Source organism: Parasteatoda tepidariorum, chromosome 4 (assembly GCF_982258835.1).
Source record: "Parasteatoda tepidariorum strain Cologne lab strain chromosome 4, Ptep-v5.0, whole genome shotgun sequence".
Taxonomy (NCBI): Eukaryota; Metazoa; Arthropoda; class Arachnida; order Araneae; family Theridiidae; genus Parasteatoda; species Parasteatoda tepidariorum.
In genome coordinates, this window is record NC_141758.1 from 34,578,442 (window position 1) to 34,599,844 (window position 21,403).

The 21,403-nt window shown below is 29.3% G+C and overlaps 1 protein-coding gene across 3 annotated transcripts in view; it reads right to left on the minus strand.

Moving 5' to 3' along the window:
• The window catches only part of LOC107456399 (uncharacterized), a 28,257-nt gene extending 7,763 nt beyond the window's left edge, over positions 1–20,494 (minus strand). For 2 of the 3 annotated variants that reach the window (XR_011636973.2, XM_016074260.5), the window contains exon 1: positions 20,275–20,494. The gene's annotated coding sequence lies outside the window, so the exon portion shown is untranslated. Of the gene's footprint in view, positions 1–1,440; positions 1,539–20,274 lie in introns of those variants that run through there. The other variant, XR_011636974.2, reaches the window with a different exon arrangement.
• Between the last annotated feature and the right edge of the window lie 909 nt (positions 20,495–21,403).

Consider the following 21,403-nt stretch of genomic DNA (forward strand, 5'->3'; position numbering starts at 1 on the left):
TGCGTATAAAGGAACCCATTTCTAAAAGCTTAAAAAGCTGCGAATTGCGTCAACAGTTTTGTCATGTAAAATCTTCAAAATTTGAATCGACCGAAATGAGAAGAGGAAGCTAATTAACTTCTTTCTAGTTCTATTACCAGCAGTTTTCAAACTATCCTATAGGATTGAAATATTTATATAAGAATGTTTTTTAAATTATAGTGTCATATTGAAAATAAAAATAAAAAAGCTTTTAACTTTCTACGATCGTTTTTGTCAATGCAAATTTTGCTCTAGCGAAAAGGACCCCATTTCTAAAAGATTAAAGTTTTACGAATTGTGTCAACAGTTTTGCCATGCACAGTCCTCAAAAACAATTGCTTGTAAAAAAAATTTGCTTACGTAGCGATAGTATAGAAGCGTTTCCGTAATTTTGTCCTAATATATTTAAAGCATTCGTACAAGATATTGCCATAGCACCTTACAGAATTAAAATCTGAGCAATAATTTAAAAAATATATGGGTTCGCACTGTACACTAAAATTAAGAAATAATTTTGAGCTGTAGCCAGTCATTTTTGCCCGTAAACAAACTCTTCTTCATCAGATTTGCATAGAAAACAATTATAGATGTATTTTTCTCAAAATAGAGTAAAACAAATGGCTTAAAATCTATTTAATTAAGTTTTAATTTATAGTCCACTTCAAACGACAATTTATTTATAACCATCCTAATAACCGTCATCCAAATCAATGGACAACGATTTTTTAATAACAGAAAATAGTATTATTTTTCTCTCACCAAAAAAGAAAAAGCATGGGTAGCATTAATTCACAATAAAGTTGCGTCTGAAATTACTTTCTCTACGTGCTTTTTTGTTTTAGGTAAGACAAGAATAAAATTATTTTCATAAATGCAGTTTGTGTGAAAAACGTAGATTATGAACATTTTTTTTAAAAATTTTATTATTTCAATTTGTTTTCTAATTATCTAAACATGCTTGGACGAATTGGCAGCGCTAACAATTTTTTTTTTAAATTCATTCGTGTATTTATTTTTGCAAATCAGTAAATGCATCGACAAGTAATATAAATCATTCTTTTCAATTGAAAATTTTCATAGAATTTTTATCCTTTTAGATTTTGAATTATTAAAATCATTCTTTAGAAATGATTCTGTTAATATTTCAGTTGACAAAAAAGTAATTGTCGTTGCGAAAAAATAAACGACTGTGTATTTTATACACAAAGTGTCATTTATAATATATTAAGAGAAGAAAAAGAAAAGGCATTTTGTTGCTTCACAGCTTTATTTAAACTACATATAATATTTATTTTGGCTAGTAACCACGTTACACAGAGATGACAGCTTGCTCCGGACAGCAAATATATATTTTAAAGTGGTAGTTTATCAGTTGTGATTCTTGTTTTAATAAATTCATTTTAGTAGATTTTTATCCACCACTACTTCTAAATAATTCGTAGTTTTATATAATTCATCACTTCTTTAAACAATTGTTTCCCAAGCAAAGTGCTTGTAATTTATAGCGACCACATCGACTGCAAAAATCAAAATGTTATCACTTTGAACTTATGTAAATTTCTAGATGTATGTGATAGGGGCCGCTGCGCAGCCCAGGTGCCCAATTGTTTATAAATAAAATAATAAAGAACAATTGTCTTGCTATGCTTTTTGAAATTCAAACAAAAATAATGTAGTTGTCTGCCATTGTTATTAATATTTTGGCGTGTACGGAGCAGTTGGTATCTCTGCTTCACTACTTTTTTTTTTAAAGCAAAAGTGAGATATTAAATGAAATGAACTTTTGCTCTATAAGAATCACTACACTTTTCGTTTCTTGTTAGCTTCGAGCTAACGTTTTAAAGAAGTATTTAACAACATATAACAGAAAGTAATCGCTTTAGCTTAGCATGTAGCTAATTATTTATAATTTAGTTTTTTGTTTAAAAAGTGGTAGAAAATAAATATGATTTTTATGCTTCAAAAATTTTAATTTTTGAAAACAGGTTGAAGAATTGATAGACATTTAAGTTTATTTCCTTACATAAGAAACATTATCCTAATGCAATAAATTAGCTCTTAATATAAAAAAACTAAATCTATTAAAAAGTAAAAACAATAAAAAATTGATAAATAAACAATAAATCACAATATTTGGTTAACAAAACTTAACTTTTAGCTCCTACAGAAGATTTTTGAGGAATGTAATAACTTAATGTAAGAACTTAAATTTATTTTAAACAATTGAAATCTGAAAAAAAAAAACTTTTTGAACTGAGTGCGAATTTTTTTTAATGATAAAATTATTCTTCTGTAATAATAGTTTTATTATTTAATACTGATTTTTACTTATTTATAATCTGTTTAGTTTATTATTTTCGAAAAATGAACTTTACTATAAAATAGATGCTAATAAAGAAAGGATCCCGTAAATTCAATGCAAAACGAGTTCTATTTATACTAAAGTGTCATAGTTCTAAAATAATGATCTATACAAGAACGCCGGAATTTTTTTTTTTTTTTTTTCGAAACGTGTCATCACTTACAAAAGTTATAAAGTACTTAAATTTGCTCCACTTTAAAAGATACCCATAATTATTTTAATCTTTATTATTTTTTAAAAATAAATTAGAGAAATTTTTGGCTTTTACAAGTTTAACTCCTTGCAGTTTTGTGATAGAATTGCCTCGTTAACTAAATTATTTGAATAAGGCAATTAGTAATTAGTTTTTGAATACAATACATTATAAAATCCAACGTTAGAAATATTACTTCATCTAATGAGGTATACATATCCCATTTCTTAAAAGCGTTTTCTTAAATTCATTATCTGAAAAATTAAAATTGATCCAAATTTATTTCATATCATTCTTACGTCCTACTATTTTTCTTTTTAATCCTGAAAATTCTCATTTTTGCAATCTTGTTAATACAAGGTATTATGTCTTCCGGGGAAATGAAATATTATAACAAGTGCTACAAATTTTAATTGGAAGAATAGAGAGATAAGGAGACCTATTACATAAGAAAATTTAATGAAGAAGCCTCCGTAACTTCTTTTGATAAGGATCTTCCAAATGGGGAAACAATTTTGACTACCTGTTCAGAAAATAACCTACTTTCTGACAACCGCATACTGTTTCCAATTTTCAATACCCCAGTTTTCACCTCTCAGCTTCCCTCGCAATCCTGGGGGCAAAGGAGAAATGTAGAATGGCAGAAGAAAGTTGCGAGACGAGGCCATTGACCACTGGCTCCAACATGTTTCTAAGCATTATCATTTAAATTCATCGATAACAAAGAAGCAACAGGAGACATATGAAAATGCTGACGGAGATGGAATTTTGAATGAAGGTTTTGCAGGAAATGATTTTTAGATCTTTCGCTTGATTGTAGTATTTTTTCAATTCATTAAAATATGTGTTTATATAGAAGTCCATAGTTCAAAAGTTGCAGTTGATTTTTGAGGGAAAAAAAAGAATGCGCTAAGGAAAAATTCTAACTCTTATCATGAACACAGTTTGATACTTTCATAGTTGACAACTTTTCAATTTTCAGTCGGAATTTTTTTTTTTTTTCTAATGATAGCAAAAGCTATACTTTACTCAAAAACATCAGGAGATTTGATAGATTTACTTTGCGTTAACCCTTTCCTCAACAGTAAATAAGGACTGAAAAATTAATCAGGCGGAATATTGGCAAGTGTGACCTTTATCCTTCGTCGTAATAAGCCCGCGTCCACGGGAAACCGTTTGGTAGTCGCCCTAATCTACCTCAAACTACCAATGGCTAATATTCCAAGGCCAATTTTCTATATGCCTACACTTTATTAACACTACTAAAAGTATAATTTGAATGCGCTTAATAAGTTTTGTTCACGTTACATTTATTGCATTATATAAGTTGTTATTTTGTATGAATTAAATTACTTGTGTTACTTAAGAATATTTTCATTACTACATATTTACTAGCTGTTACTACATATTTTCCAGCTACACAAGTAAAATATAATACGAAATCTTAACATGCAATGTGCTCACTTCGCAGCTTGGTGCACGTTGAGTAGTGTCACGTTAGTGGAAGGGAATGTAGTAAAGAAAGAGTTAATGCTTCTACTTATGGCGAGAAGTTTTCCGCTAATAGTTTAAATTTCAGAAAAATTTAAGCTTTGTCATTTTATTCTCGATTCTGTATATTTGATCACACAGAAACTTATACTTAATTCATGTGTGAGGATATGGCTATCGATAATGACAACCCTCATCTATTAAATAGTAACATCGAGATAGAAGCAGTTAGATGTCTTTTATGAATTATTTAATTTATATTTAATAATTGTAGAGGCAGCTATGCAACAATACACAAAATATATGAAAATTTGTACAAAAAGATTACTTTAATTCCGTATTTTCTGATAACTTGGAGGAAAATTTTTTTTGTTGCATTTATGCAAGTACTTGCTTATTCGAGTGCAGGAAATTCAAACTGAAATTAGTTTTGATCTGAACCGCTTTTTACTATTATTTTGTTATTAGGCGCTAAACTGAACACCTGGCACCTTTTTTTACGAACAAATATGCAATGTCATGAAATATATTTCTAGATATATGCTAAATTATAAAGTATTAAAAATTGAATGCATACATATTTTTACTTTTATATTGATTTCTCAAATCATGCGATAAGTTCATGATTTATTGAAAACTGGACTGTATTTCAAGAAAACTTAATTCATTACTAACTAACTAATCAACTTTTTTCAGAGTACCTATCCATGTATGGATATCTGCTCTTTCATCTAAATTGGATAATATGTGGTGGAAGGGAAGGGAGGTGCTGCGTTAACATTAAGTTAAATCTCAGAATGAACAATAATTGATAAAATCAAGTCTGAGTCATACAAAAAATAAGTCGCAAGTTGCTACATAATAAAGGGAACAAATTGAAGATAAAGATATAGAAAGAATATTTACACTATTTACAAAATTACAATAGGGGGAAGACTCCCTGTGCACTCTCTCGCCTCCCACCGGTATATTTAATTCATTGAAACAATTAGAATATTCTATAAATAGAATTTTAAAATTATAAGTGGTAGTCATTTAAAATAAAAGGTATTAAAAAAATTAACACTGTGTATCGATTATGATTTCCGTTCTTTTATTATAGAGGTCTGTTGACTATCAAAAAGAAGGGGTACCTAAACTATTACATCACAGATTGATTAATAAATGGATAATAATCCTTTGACTTAATCGCCATCCAATTTAAAGCAACAGTTATAAATGCATATTCATTAATATAAATGCATTATATTCAGAGCTAGATGTGTTAAAATTAAAGAGGAAAAAAATAAGGATTCTATTGCACTGAATGTACTCATATTTATGCTACCAGTACCATATTATGTTCTCCAAAGATTGTTGCCATCCTGAATATAATAGTAAATGCAGCGTCCTGTTAAAAATATTTATGTGAAGAATTGCAATGAACAATCTGTTACTTAAACTACTTGAGCATGATGCTTTGACTATAAGTTAAGCTCAGAATATTTAGCACTGAAACTTATAACTGCTTAAGTTTAGTTAAGATATTTCGAAATAGTTATTGTTATACTAAAATAAAAACAACTCTTTGCAGGGATGCCAGGGTTAACTAAAAATGTTAGAAGTAGTGACTTTATAAAAGCAAAAATCTATAGTAAGATATTAAAATAAAAAGCTTTTATAGGTATATGTTTTTTTAAGTTTACTAATAAATGTGATTGCAAGTAATAGCTCCGCTTTTAATATCAATAATTGTTAATATAAGCCGTGTAGGTTGTTACGTTTGAATAATAAGGCAAATTAAATTTTTTTAAAAAATTGAGTTTCTACCACTTTTTACAATTTTAGTGGCATGTGGCCCCCTTCCCCGTCTTTATACTGCAGCGTACCTTAAAATATGAAATAAATTTCTCAACATATAAAGATCACTCTGCATTACGTAATCCCCCCTTTCCTTATTCTCATTCAAATTCGATGAAGGAGCCGAAAAACCCCGGGGTTAGGTACTCTGTATCCTAAATTTATGTCAGTAATATGAAATAATGTCGTTTTAGTAAATTAGTTTAAAAGAAAGAAGGAAACAAATGTACCAACTTAAAACATAATAAAAAAAAATTAAAAATAGAGTGACTTATCTAATATCATACCTGCCAACTTTCGATCCGTCCCATTTTGTTTTTTCCCAGTGGTAGTAAAATAGAATTAAAATTTGAATTACAAGCACAATAATACGCTATATTTTAAAAGACTTAAGCTGACAATCGTGATAAAAACACATATTAAGGTATATGCTTAATTTTTTTAAGAATAGTGGTGATCTAAATCATTTAAAAATAACTTTATAAAAGAAAAAAATAGTATATATTTACTACCAATTTAAATATAAAAATAAAATTTTACGCCAAATGCGTAAAAGTTGGCAGGTATGTAATATAGATATCCGCTGCACGGCCCAGGTGCCCAGCTCAAAAAAAGAAAGATGAAGAATATAGATATATACGATAACCTACAATGTTTTAACCCCCTTTCACTATGACGGTGTATTCGTGTAGCACTGAGCAATGATGTAAAAAGTGGTAAGGGTTTAGGTCTTAATTTGAATTAATTCTAAAAAAAATTTATAAATGCTTGGTTTCAGGACAAAATATAACAACTTCTGCAAGTAAGGGGCCTCCCTGATTGAACAAAATCGCCCGTCAAACGCTGTGTGCAGCGTGTTCGAATCCTGCTGTAACCCTGCATGTATCTTTTTTCTGTCCCTCTCTGTATTGCACTAACTATCCATCTACTTAAAATAAGATTTATAAGCCTTAATTGAGCCTCCACACGGTTTTTCATAGGTAGTTTGATTAGACCAGAGATGCCAAATTGCTCCGGACAGCAAATAAATATTTTAAAGTGGTAGTTTATCAATTGTGATTCTTGGTTTAACAAATTCAATTTAGTAGGTTTTTATTCACCACTATTTCTAAACAATTCGTGGGCTTATATAATTCACCACTTCATTATTATCTCGGAGCTTCGCTCCGAATTCACAAACTTTTTTCACTCAGATGAATGAGCTAAAGCCTTTTTTATTAGGCTGGTACTCAGATTCAAAATTTAAATAGGAAAGTAATTATGTATGCCATTAGTCTCAGTCGCCCTAGGGCATAACACAGATCAGAGGTCTAGTGCCCGCTTGCGCGGGCAGGTACCTTGCCAAATTACATGATCTAGCTAGATCTAGTAATTATGTTGTGCCAGACCTTTTAAAAAGCAAGCAAAAATAGCCAAATATTTGCAAAATTTATTTTGTAGTTATCCATCGTTTTACTAATTATTTTGGCTTGTCCGGAGCAGTTGGCATCTCTGTTAGACCAGTGTGCAGTATATCCACTTACGGAACGAGTCATTTAACACAGAATATAGTTAAAATAAGAAAGTGGTAGTAAATATATGACTAAAAATTTTTTTTATTTATGAATATTACTGGTTTGCCTTATTCACTTGTCAACCACTGCAGATTCAATTCTCAAATATATAAGACAAATTTCTCTCAATTACTTTTATAAAAGGTTTTGAGTTCATGCGCACAACTGGTTCACTTTTTAAGCAGTCTTCTCGGACTACTTATAAAAGACCGTGTGGAGGCTTCTTGATGTAGGAGGTGATGATTGAGCACGCAAGCCTGCAAATGCATACCTGCCAACTTTTACGCATTTGGCGTAAAATTTTATTTTTATATTTAAAGTGGTAGTAAATATATACTATTTTTTCTTCTGTGAACTAAATTTTTAAATGATTTTCATCACCACTATTCTTAAGAAAACTAAGCATATATATTAATATGTGTTACTATCATGGTAGGCAGCTTAAGCTTTTTCAAATACAACGTATTTTTTACATAAAATTGAAATTTTTATTCCATTTTAATACCACTGGGAAAAATCATAATGGAAGGGATTAAAAGTTGGCAGATATGCAAATGTATGTTGTAGAAATAAAAAATAACCTAATTTAACAGACATAAATTTAAAAAATAATGAAGTAATTAATCTACCAATTTTTATTTTATTGAGGTAGATTCATAATTTTTACGCTTGATAAATTATTTGTAGTGATGATTGAGTTTTTTAAAATGGTGTTTAAAAACTTCCTATTTTACTTTTTCAATTAAAAGGAAGCAAAAGGAAAAATCGTATCTATTAGCCGAAGATTCTTTTTAATTCCTTCCGAAACAGTGAATCGAAAATTTTTTCAAGTAGCACATCGGAAAAAGCGACATTAGACATTCTAAATGAAGCAACATACTTAAGTTAGTGTTGTTTAAAGAATGGCGATTGCTAACCGCTTGAAAGCAAATAGGTTTGACATTTCTAGAGGATTGTAGTATTGTGATGGTAACATTAGTCAAACTAGTGTACCAGACCGACTACTCTGTTCTGAAAAGTGTTATGGGTAAACATTAGACCAAGACTAAGAAAGATTTTTTTTTTTAGCCGTTAACGCTATTATTAGCAAACTTTATTGTCAATAATGATGTATTGTTGATAACAACGCTTTCTGGGAAATTTTCTTCTTTTGTGGTAGCTAAGATCATGTTTGAATGTATGACTCTTAGCTTATACTCCGTTGCAAGTTAAGAAAAGACCATTATGGTATAGGATTTAAGCAATCACCCCGACTGCGTATGGTTCTGTTTTATTTCGTTATCAAATGATACAAACATGTTTTCAAAGCAATATAAAAGCTTTTTAAAGTTAAACACGCCAGACAGAAACTTAATTTGTGCTATCTTTTACGATATATATCATTGAATAATTTAAAAAAAAGGTTATAGTTTGATAGTCTCACTAGAATCCTAGCTTTGGAGATATATTTCGATAGATAAGGAAAACATTCGTTCCTGAAAAAGAAACAATTATGTGACGTCGAACGATCATTGAATTTGATTGGGCCACTGCAAATGGCACATCTTATGCTGACAAATCAAATTACCCTTAACAAATCAAATGCGAGATAAAGAATTTTTACTTTTGTTTCGTTGTAGAGAATCGTTTGCAAGAAACATTTATTATTCTTTCATCAGTTTCTTTAAATGCTGATAGACAAACGCAGATTTGTTACGATTTTTGGAACTAATTTATGAATTCTTAATACTTGTTAATTGATTATTCAATAAGTTTTGTATTCTTCATTTCACACAATGTAAATAAACAAGCAGCAAAGAAAAAAAAGCTGTTTAAAGTCGTTTCAAGAGTTGACGATGTTGATATTTGTATGAGCTGGGAGATTGGCATCCATTTGGCGTGCACAGGATCCAAACTTGCTCTCTCCTCTCCCCAGGGTTAATAGTTTTTTTTTTTTATTTACTTGCAACAGAGTATAGTATATTTGATTTATAGTTATTTTCCTTACCACTACAGGTGAATTGTTCAAAAAATCAAATAAGAAGCTACTTTGTTCCAGTTCTCGCGCAATGAAGCTCTTAAAATATTTTTGAACTGAGCCAAAATTCTGAAGGCTTTAGTTTCTGATTGTCTCCCAATCTGTAAAATATTTGCAAAAAGTGGAGTTATTGACATCCCAGATGATGATATTATTATTTATAAATCTACTAATAAATCCGAATCGTTTATTGATTGATATCATAGGAGATCAATATCATGATATCAAATTCAAAATTGTTGAAAATATGTTAATAATAGTATGTTATAGTAACACTTTTACTATACTTTTGGAGAGATAAGGAAAGGGTGACACTTTTTTTTTGTGTAACTATATTTGTTGTATATAATAAAAAAAACTGGATAAATTTTTTAATTTAATTAATTACCATTTTTTCATTTTTAGTTGCCTGTGGCAACCCGCGTGAAGTTGATGTAGGATGAGAAACTCATAAATGTCAGCTTTACTCTTTTCAAAAATGATTTTTCAAAGTGGTAGCCAAATGCAAATTGAAAAATCAACACTAAAAAAATAAAATTTTAATTGCTATCATACCAAAATATATATTTAACCAATTTATTTCAAGGGAGACGTAGTAATTTCTACCAAGAGATAAAGAACATTGTTTCGAAATATACAAAGAAACGCGTTTTTGCCTACATAATTAGTTATGTAAGCAAAGTTGGAATAGAATAACTAGTTTAGACCATTGTATTATTAATATTCTATATTAATTACTAAAGACATTAATGTTTTCTTTCCCATGTTAATGTATTTGGTGGACTCAAATATTTTTAAATAAAGATTTTTAAAGTTAGCATATTTAACAAAATTTGTTCACATATTTATATTATTTTTGTAAAACTATCCTTTTATAGCTGTAAATTATATAATTAAAGAAAAAAAAGTTTGCAAAAAGTGGCTATTAAATAAGAAGAACCTATCGTTATCGGCCACCGACTCATATGGTTTGAGAAAAGAATGGCCACTAAGTTAGAGTCTACCGGCCACTGGCTATTAGCAGAGAATTAGAATTTTCAAGTTTATTAGGTGAAAAACAGGATAAACATTTGTTTTAATCCTATACAAATAAAATTTAATCTGAAAATCCAACCAAAATGTAAATTGAACCCATTAAGAGTAACGTGCACTGTCTACGAGGAAATGAGAAACAATATTAAAAAAAATTATTTTAAAAGAAATTAAACAATTACATCTTCTCTGTCTACCTCTTTCTTTTTTAGTGACATTAAAAATGATCATGGAAGCCGAACCACATGATCGCTACAAAAGCTAATCGACGTATAATTGACACCTGAACAACCCAAAACTAGGAAACATCTTGATGACCTATTCGTTTTAAAAATAACTTCTTTCAATACTTCAAAAGTAACATGTCCCACAAAACTAGAAAATTAGAAAAAAAAAAGACATTTTACTTAAAATATTAAGGGAATTACCACTATTTCCTTCCTGTCCCACTCAGGGAAAAAAAAACTTTTTTTTTCTGTTGCCACCCGATGTTAAGTAAAGCTGAATGGACATTTCGGATTACAATACCTTAACGGAAAATATAAATCTTTCTAGAAAGGCTCGGGGGCACCATCGTGTTATAATTTTGTTTTCATTGAGCAGTTTTCATCAAAAACAAACATTTCAGTTTCTTCCCGACTTCCTTAATCGTGATATACATTTGTCTCTCTGACCCAGAGCCACGAGACTTATTGGGGCATTTTTTTTTTCCCATATCGTCCCACCTTTTGAAGATGAAAGGTTTTGAAATTAGTTACTTCCTTTCTTAAATTTATTTTATTCTAGAGCTTCTAAGGAAAATAATCGAACGAGCGAAATATATAGATACTAGTGGACTGCGCCCCCTGCTCGCTAACGCTCGCCAACCCCCGAAAATTGCTACGCAATCTTATATGGTTTGCTTCGCTCGCTACTAACTTAGGTACATTGCAAATGCACACAATTCTAAGAATTCAAAACAATCATTCAAATCCATATAAAAAAATTACATCTTTTTAGTAAATACTAAGTCATTAAAATAAATTTGAATTCAAATAAATGACATGTAATTCGTTAAACCTATTAGAAATGTGCTATAGTATAATTCGTGATATAAATCAAAAATCGTCAAATAAATTCGTAATATATAAATTCGTGAAAAAAAGCGCTTTTGACAAAATACTAAAATAGTGATCTATCGACAAAGACTACTCACTTCTGCCTAGCTGAATAGTATGAGATTGCCGCAGCTGATGCTCTCTGGTTATTTCAGTTTCCGTTTTTTAAAAGCGCTATATGTTGAGTCACCTCAGATAGATTTGGCATGTGACATTTTTAGCGGCAATCATGGGTCGATTCGCCGTGTAACAGAAATAGTAACGTAAACAAAACAAAGCAAACGTTGCCACCGGCGGAAAAGAAATACAGCCAAAATTTGGGAGCCACGTAAGAGAATTATATATATTAGATGTTACTGGGAATTAGAAATTGGGGATTTTCTACCACTGGTGAATGTCAATAATCACATAGTTGCTTCGATGAATATCCAAAATACATGCTAAATCTGATTTGATAAAAATTAATTTATCGATATTTTAAATATTTAAATACTTTTTCGGTATTTTTATACCAACATTCTCAACTTGCATGTTTTTTATTTACTTATTTAATTTTTTAGATCAAAATTTTTGTAAAATACCTTGCAGATGACCAGCATGTATTAACAACGTTTGTTACATTGCTGTGTTCAATACTTGGATAGTTTTCAAATAATGTTTTATCACCCTAAATTTCGCGTTGCAAATTCAGTTTTGTGTTAGTTGAAAAACTACGAATTAGTGTTTTGCTCACCATCCCCTAACACAATGAACTCAATCTTTGAAGTAAAAGAAACATCCTTTTTAACATCGAATTTCGAAAGAAAAACTTCTGATAGCTATGAAAGATGGTAGAAACCAATATGTGGATGTTGTGGGGTCATTTTCACGTCAAGCTTATACACTGAACGCTATCGCCCCCCCCCCAGTGTATAAAATTTGTAATTGAACTTCACATTTTAAAACCTGTTGGGTGCTAATATGTATTCGTATCTCTTGTTTACTTTTGTGGGACCACCCGTTAAAGAATTAGCTGTGATATAATATTAAACTATATTTATTTATAATTTATCATTAAATTACTAAAAAAATCTATATTTTAATCTCTAAAACACTCTTACACATCATTTACTTTGGAATAAAATCAGTTTTTTTATGCGAAAGTCAAATTGATCTCCTATGGCGGTTTTAGGTAAGTTTAAAATCCGTCTGTTAAAAAGCTATTCAATCTTATTCAAGTACCGAATCCTTTCAAGTTCACTACAATCATCGTTATCATTTATCAGGGCGCCGGATAGCGTTTACGACCGTTTCCACATATTTAAAACGCACAATACAATATTTTTATAAAACTAACAATTTTAAAATAATGAGGTTATTAAATATAGACTTACAAAAATTTCAAAATTTTGAATAATATCTATTGATGTATATCCAAAGAACATCAGTCAACTCTTCCGATTTAAATTGAACTGTGATATAGCCCACGGGCTGTTAAGGTAAACAATTTAAAATGTTATAAGTGCAGGTTAAATTCGAACAAAACACGTAGATACAATCTTAATTTAATCGACTTTTTTCCTACCACTTTGAAAACACTATTTTGAAAAGGGATGAAGCTGTAGCGTTTTTTTCCTTCAAAAACAAAATAGCACATTACAACCACATTGTTCGAGTTTTAACCAAATGAAGTTCTAATGCTTTTAAGGAAAAAAAATATTTTAAAATCGTATCTTAGTGTGTCATACAACCATCTGAAAGTAATTTTGAATTAGCCTTTACTGTTTTCATTTAAAACTCCAAGTTCATCAAGTTGAAGGTTTTTTCAAAAAGTATCGATTTTGTGCAGGGATGCCGATTGTTCCATTTCTGCAAAAGTTTTAATAAATTGGTAGCAATAAATTAAGTAATAAATTAAGTTGGTAGTAATAAATTAAGTTTTAGTAAAGTAGTGAAACTTGTATAATAAGGATAATTAGTTTATTCCTTAAAAGTGTCACGACAAGACAACAGAAATAAAGTTGCATTTTATATGACATTTTCTTTGATATATAATGGTGGAAAAACTATTTAAATGTTCTCACCTCCGCGTTCAGTGACAAAGAATATTAATATTCGATACAAATGAACTGTAATAAAAAAATGAAATAAAAATAAAAAGTAGATAATAATGGCGTACCAGCCATCTTTTCAGCATGTCCAAGAAGTTTTTTTTTCTTCTCATTAGTAGATAATTGCTATTTTAATGGAGTGTGAGAACCAGTATATATTTTAATGGTGGTCAAAATTATGTTAAATCTCAATTAAAAAAAAAGCGTGAATGCTACGTACTTAATGTTAAAAAGGAAATGTTGGCAGGTATAGATTGCTGTAATTGACTTTTATGAAGAAAAAAATGCTCAATAGTAAAAAAAAAAATAATAATCCGTGATACAAAATAGGAAGCAATCAAAGATAAAAATAGAAAAATTTAAAATTAGTGGAGAAAGTTAAAACAATAGAACTTTAAATGCTCATGAAACGGAAGAAATAGAAGTTAACAATTTAATCTCGAAAGAGGTGCTTAAATGTTTTCCGCCTGACCTAATCCTTTCAGCAATAATAATCGTGCGGCTATTATTAGATGAGAAACTAAAACATAACATAATGCCTCCCCCTTTGTTAATGGCACGTGTTCAAAGTAAACCCACTTTTTGTAAGTCTGCTACGAGGTGTACTATCACTTATTTAGTAACCACAAATCTTTCAACAATATGGAGATGAAGCATATTCCATTGTTAAAACTGTTCAAGGTCGCTTTTTACTATAATTTGATACTTTATAACCGTCGTTGAACAGCCGACCCAATTGTTTAAATTTACGCGACTAATGTTCAATCCAGAAGACAAGGAATGGATAAAGTATTGGGCGAAATTTGCCTTCTTGGATGACTTTTTGATGGAACTAACCTTTACTTGCGTTACATGGAGAGGAAAACCACGGAAAACACCTAAGGTTAGAGTGACGGCAAGGAGCTTCTAATCCATGGGTCGTCTACCACTGACGATCTAGGTTCAAATCCCTGTGATGGATGATCGAATTGAATTCTACTCCCAGCCCACATCACCTACAAAGATGACGTAGAATGTACCTAATGTTGGACAATCATGAGTCAGGATTCCTTTTATGTCGGGTTAACCACCGGATGTTTTGTGGTTTTCCTCTTCCTGCAACGTAAATGTGAGTTTGCTCCATTAACGCTGTTTTTCGAAGCTTTGTCGCCAAGGAAAATATTTAAAAAAAAAAGCCCTAGTTGAAGTGCCTTACATTTGAAAAACAGCGAGATGATTTTAAACTATATATTCATACATTAAAAAATTATCTGTATTTTTTTTTCATTTTGAACAGACAAATTAGTTAAATATTTTAAAAATCACTAAGTTTTTTTTAAAAATAGCCAATTCGGTGACATTTTCCCCCCTAGTTGAAAATTGTCAAAATCGCTGCCGTATTCTCAGTTTTTGCAAATTTTCTGAACCCAATTAATGCAGTATTAAAGTAAATTTTTAAATATTAAAAATTTATACCACAAGCGCTTTATATTTTCACAAAACTGTTGCTTTTCTCCATATTGACGTATTGCGCCATTTTTAAAATAGGCATTGATAGAGCTGGGTTTAGATAAGCTAAACTTAACCTTACAGTCATGAGTAACTGTTGAAAACTCACTCCAGTTACAAAATTTACATATTATTCGCAAAAAAGAATCATTTCATATTACGATGGAGCTTTCGAAAAACAGCCATAAAGTCTTTGATAAAGACGAATTCATCCGAAAATTTGCCACAAATGTTTTCTTTTTGACTAGATAGGGTTTAAAATGGAAGGGTAAGAAATTGGAAATAAGCAGTAAGTAAGAAAATTGGATCAGCTGTGTATCGCCGATAGCACAATAGAATAAATAATTGCGCAATGAAATTTTAAAAAAATTGAACATAGCTTAAATTGCGTATTTGCGAAACTAGACTTAGCTGGAAACATGTATTTGAAAAACTGACATAACACAAAATGTGTTGAAAAAGCAGATATTACTTGAAATGGGCGATTGCAAAGATAGGCAAAGCTTAAAATGCTTGTTTAATAAAAGAAAAACAGCTATTCAAGAAAATTTACAGAGCATTTGATGTTTTAAAAACTTTAATTGATTATATTTGAAAGAAAAAGGATTATTCATCTTTTTTTCCCTTTTGTGTTGTACTTTTGAACTAAGTTATTTTTAAACTGATTTATTACGCTCTTTTTTACTGAAATTTTTCGTTCATTGCTTAACAATGAAAATTCGCAATTAGTTTCGCCAATTATAAATGCGCCTGTAAGAGTGCGTTATGTATGTAGCGCGCATTAGCGAAACTAAACTTGCCATCTGACACGCTTTGCTTTTCATCACTACAAATCTATGATTTTTATGTAAGTATGTATAATTCCTATGTAAAATTGAGTGCTATGTTATGTATTTATTTATAGCTATATGATATGTAAGTAAGCATGTGAGGCCTATTACTTGGGCATTTTTACTTTTAAGTAGAGGCGATGTAGTTTAATTTTTTTTCTTAAATTAATTATTATTTCACAACCATTTGCTAAATTGCAAGCACGCAAGAGGGAAGCAATACTCTAAAGACAGGTAAAAATCTCTTGAAATAAGGTGACGTGTAACGGTTTAAACAAGTATATTAAATGCTAAATAATCCGACGATAATGTACTCAAATGTAGGCAAAATTAATTTTAGCAAAAAAACCTGTTGCTCTGAATGGGATCTATCAGCATTCATTCACTATCATAGGGAAAAATCTTTTACCAAAAGTGTAAAAGTGTGATTGGCTAAGCTCTAAAGATTAGTTCACTTAACATGGGACAATAAACTACTTTAATTAAACAATTATTTCGGATTTTTTTTTCTCAAAAAGAAAAATAATAAAAATAAACAAATAGCATTTTTAAAATGGTAAAGAATGGGCTCATTTCAATGGCTGCGAGTATGATTTATAAACTGTATTGGTATCTTTGTTAAAAACAATTTTCTAATTTTATAGAATATGTTCATTTCAATGAAAACGGATATGAGTAAATAAATTTTACGTGATTTTTTTTTAGGCCCTTCGACGCAGTATCTCTTTTACATATATTTTTCGTGACGCTCAAATTACAAGAAAAAATATATATATTAATATTTTTGTGTATAAAAAACAGTTTAATAATTACTTAAAACAATTATGATAAATTATTGGAATTATATTTTTACTTAATTGTAAAATCAGAAAAAAGTAGTTTAATTTTTTTATATAGATATATATTTAAAAATTAATCAAATTGTTTATTTGTAAATTTAAGAAATGATTGATTAATTAAAGATTGATTGCAAATTAAAGAAGTTAAAAGAACTTTTTCTCTTGGGTCTAATTAACTGCAAATAAGTACAAATTTGAAAAATGATCGTTTGGAGGTGAGCCGTTTTAGGAAATTTTACCTTTAACCCTTTCGCGCCGAATGTCACAAATACGTGACAGCAAAAAACCGTATCAATCAGGGTAAGAAGATAAAACTGGTAATCAAAGTATTTCTTTAGCAGTTTATTTGTAGGCGGAGTTATAATTTTTTGATTTATTTAATTCACCATTACTTTGTTCAAAATAAAACTATTTAGTTATACTTTGAATTAACATTGATTATATATATGATTAAACTAACAATAATTTAAATAAAAGCAAAGTAAGTCTGTCAAATTAGTAACGACTACATTTAAGTTACCGTTTTTTATTTAATTGCAACTTGATTCTGATTTTGTACGAATGCTTTTCTGAATCACCCGTCCCCAAGGGGTTAACGCTGAAAAAGCCACCTATGTTTCCTGTTGTTTTTCATAACCATAAATCATTAAAATGCTAAATATAATATTTTTCACTTATTTTGACTTAAATTAATATAAAAATGAAAAAAATTAGAAAATATGTGTTTAAGAAAAATTTTGTGCCAACTGTTATACCAATAAGAATAAGCTCAGCAAACGAATATGATTGGACAATTATTTTTGAGATATTTTACTTAAAAAGCTCTAAAAATTGTAAAAACTAGGTTCATTTTACTAAGGTTCAATATGATTGAATAATTATTTTCGATGTTTCATTCTTCAAACACTTTTCAAATTGCAATGAATAGGCTCCGTTTAATGCACACAAATATAAGTTAACAATTATTCTCATGATTTTTTTTTTCAAACCTTTTTTAAATATCATAAGATAATATTTACCACTACTCAGAACATTTAAAATTACACATTCATTTTTGTTGAAGTTTCTACTAGTGTTTCTCAGAGCTATCAAGACTACATAATATCGATGTCAGCAATCGGTACGTAATTAACAACTATGCGCCTACCTCATTCCCCTGTATTTTACATAACAGTAATACTATAGAAATTCCATTCTGAAACAAACCATTGTTTTCATCATATACTTATTCAAACCAAATAATCGAACCAAAACTTTTTATGAGTTTTTACTTTTGGATGCATTTGAAAAGCAATCAAATTACTTCATTTTAAAATAAAATTGACAATGTGAGCATTTTATAACCTGAGTTTGTATTTCAGGAATAGAAATTTCCATAATTTTTAAAACATTCCCTAGGTATTATTTCTCCTTACCTCAGCGATCTTTCTTTCATAAATAAATCATTTTTCTAAAAGAATATTTATCTTTATTTTTAGTCATCAGTTTTTATTGAAAATTTTAATATAGTAACATTAAATTTTTTAGTCAATTTTCGGTTAATAATGGCTGATATTTTATTAAAGCAAAGCTACTAGTTAATAATGATTAAGCTGGTGGCATAAACATATGAAATTCCCTCTCCCTGAAATCTTACTCTAAGATATCGTGCATATATATTCAATTTACGTCCTGATGGTTATGTAGATACCGTTTAGGAATGATGTCATACAATACTAAGACCCTTATAAATACTTAAGATACTCTTAAATAATAATTGCTACTGTGGTAATTAGAGTAGTTAAAGTTAATATTCAATTGTATAGTTTATTTGAAAATTATTATTGATAAATAATTATAATGCTCATGCAAAAATATTCAAGCGATAAAATGATTTATTCACTGATTGTTTGCAATCCTCATGAGAGAACGAAAAAAAACTATATATATGTTATATATTTCAAACAAAAAAATTAGTGGTAGTTTAAATGAGTTCCTAATTAACTTTTATTTAGGAGTAAAGAGCCAATGTTTTTTTTAATTTTAAAAAATATAAATCGAAGATAATTAGAGGAATATATTAATATAATTTAATTAAAATTCCGCGATTTTTCTTCCATTACAAAAAAACATTTTTTTATAACTGCAAAATACGAAATCTGGTGATAATGAATTGTCTGCATGCATTTATTTCAATGGTCTTGAGAATATTATAGTCCACAAGGAAAGTTGAGCATACACTGTACATTTAAATCCGTATCATATTTTTTAATTGTCAGAAGAAGAAAAATTCGAGAATTTTTTTTTTTTACAAGATTAAATCGTACGTAACGTTTCAAGTAAATATTACTCTAAGAGATCAATGTAATTATATAATTGGTTTTTATTTCATAGATTTCCAAAGAAAAAGAAAAGAAAGAAAGTAAATAGATTTAAAGTGTTTTGAAATAAAGTTGTATTATATATGATACTTTGAATTTTTGAAGTGGTAGCAAAAATTACTTGAAATGAAAATACAAACTAAAAATAATTTAATTTCCGTTACCACTTAAAAATATATTTTTAGAAATTGTAGATTTTGCATTTCAATTATCTCATTCACCCAACAATTACATGCGACAAAAGTTCGCTTTTTAAAACTTTTTCCAGACAGTTGGACTGGTAACAACTATGCTTAATGATAGACATTTTATTGAGTGATAGATAACTAAAGACTGAAACTTGAAGAATTTTACGTAGTTTTGCCAACATATTTTAAAGCTTATTACGAAGGAGTTGGAAAAAAAGTGGCTTTTCATATGAACTTTTGAATTATTTGTGGAGTAGAAAAAACTTTAAAATAAATTTACAAAACAAAGAACCATTCATTAAAGCATACATTAAGCTATCACAAGAAGAAATTCTCCCTAAAAGCGTAAAAAGTTGGGATACTTGGAATCATGGCCACACTGATAAAAGTAATTTTTAATAAATTATCTCACTTTGGATCTAGATACATTTGCTTAGAGTTATTAAAATATTCTGGTAGTGAAAAGCACAATAAACTCTGTCACATTTCATTTAAATATTTCTACCACATTTTAACAATTTTACCAGATATTTACGAGTCCTGAGTTTTATGAAGTCGAGTAGAATTTCATGCCACCGTGAAAGCGATCCGTAAATATTCATAATCCACATACATAGAATACCTGATAATCATTTAATGCTGTTTTACATGCTGATAAATTTTTTTAAACTTATGGTTATAGTTATTAACTCACCCGTTTTTTAACGACTATTAGAAAAACCGTTCCTAAAAATAAAAAAAATAGACAACTATACTTCTTTTACTCAGAATTTTAAAATAAAAAATTTATTCGACTTTTTTATTATTTCAAATGAAAAAATTCAATTGCTTATTATATATATATTCCACAACCAACAAATAAAACTATGCTTACCTAATTGAAAAGAAATCACTGTTGGAGTTTATGAGTATAAATAAATCCACTTGCCGGACTTGTGGCAACAGCGCAACGTCCTTTTCTAAAAAGGTGAGAGGATCGTCTGCTTTGAGTCGGCCATTGCCATCATCTTAATATAGCTGCTCCATATTCTAGCCTGTTAGTAGGACAAGACTCACTCTCCCTCTCTTTAAGTCCCCCAATCAAAACTGGTTATGATGTGAGCACGAAAGAAAGTTAATTAGCTTGATTTGAACTCCGCTTTTTTTTTCTTTTTTTTTTATCAATAGAGAAGGAAGCCGATTCCCTATTTCCGGTTTGAAATTGTTTCACTATGTATAAATATACTCTGTAGTTGTTCATTTTACTAAGGCGTCTAATGACAATGTATTCACTTTATAGTAAATGTTCTAGTTAGATGTATCATATTTATAGCGAGAGTGATTTAGAGTTGTTCTAATCTTTATTCAGCCATAATAAATGTATAATAGAATTTGAAATGGCACAGTTCTAAATTAACCTATTTGAAATCGAACAAAAAGTGAAAGTAAAATCAAATTGAAGGAGCTGATATCCTGCTCAGCGGTTCTCAAATGGTGTACCGCGGAACCTAAGGGTTCCGAGAGTTAAGAATTTTTTTAACCAGTTATGATTTTTGAAAACTATAATTATATTTATATCCAGTTAATAATCCGTTATTTATTTAATATTTCCGTTCTTCTTCATGAATGCATTTAATGGAAATGCTTGTGAAGAACTGTACGCGAGAGGAATACAGGATAAACAATCAGAAGACATTTTTTTAGAACAACCATTTTATTATTATTTTTTATCTGTTTTTTTCTCTCGTTGCCATTCGCAACTCTCATAAAAATTGGATGAATAGACATGTGACATATGATGTTCCTACAATACTCCCTCACCAGTAACTAAGTTACGATGCTAGGCAAGTATGTCAAATTTGTCATATAATGATAATATAACATAACAACATATACACAATTCAAGTTTTTACTACATAATGACTCATCATAATACGAAAACATATATACAAAATATTAATATAACATATATACAAATTATACTATTCTAAATTCGAGTTTCAATGCAATAAAAAAAATATATA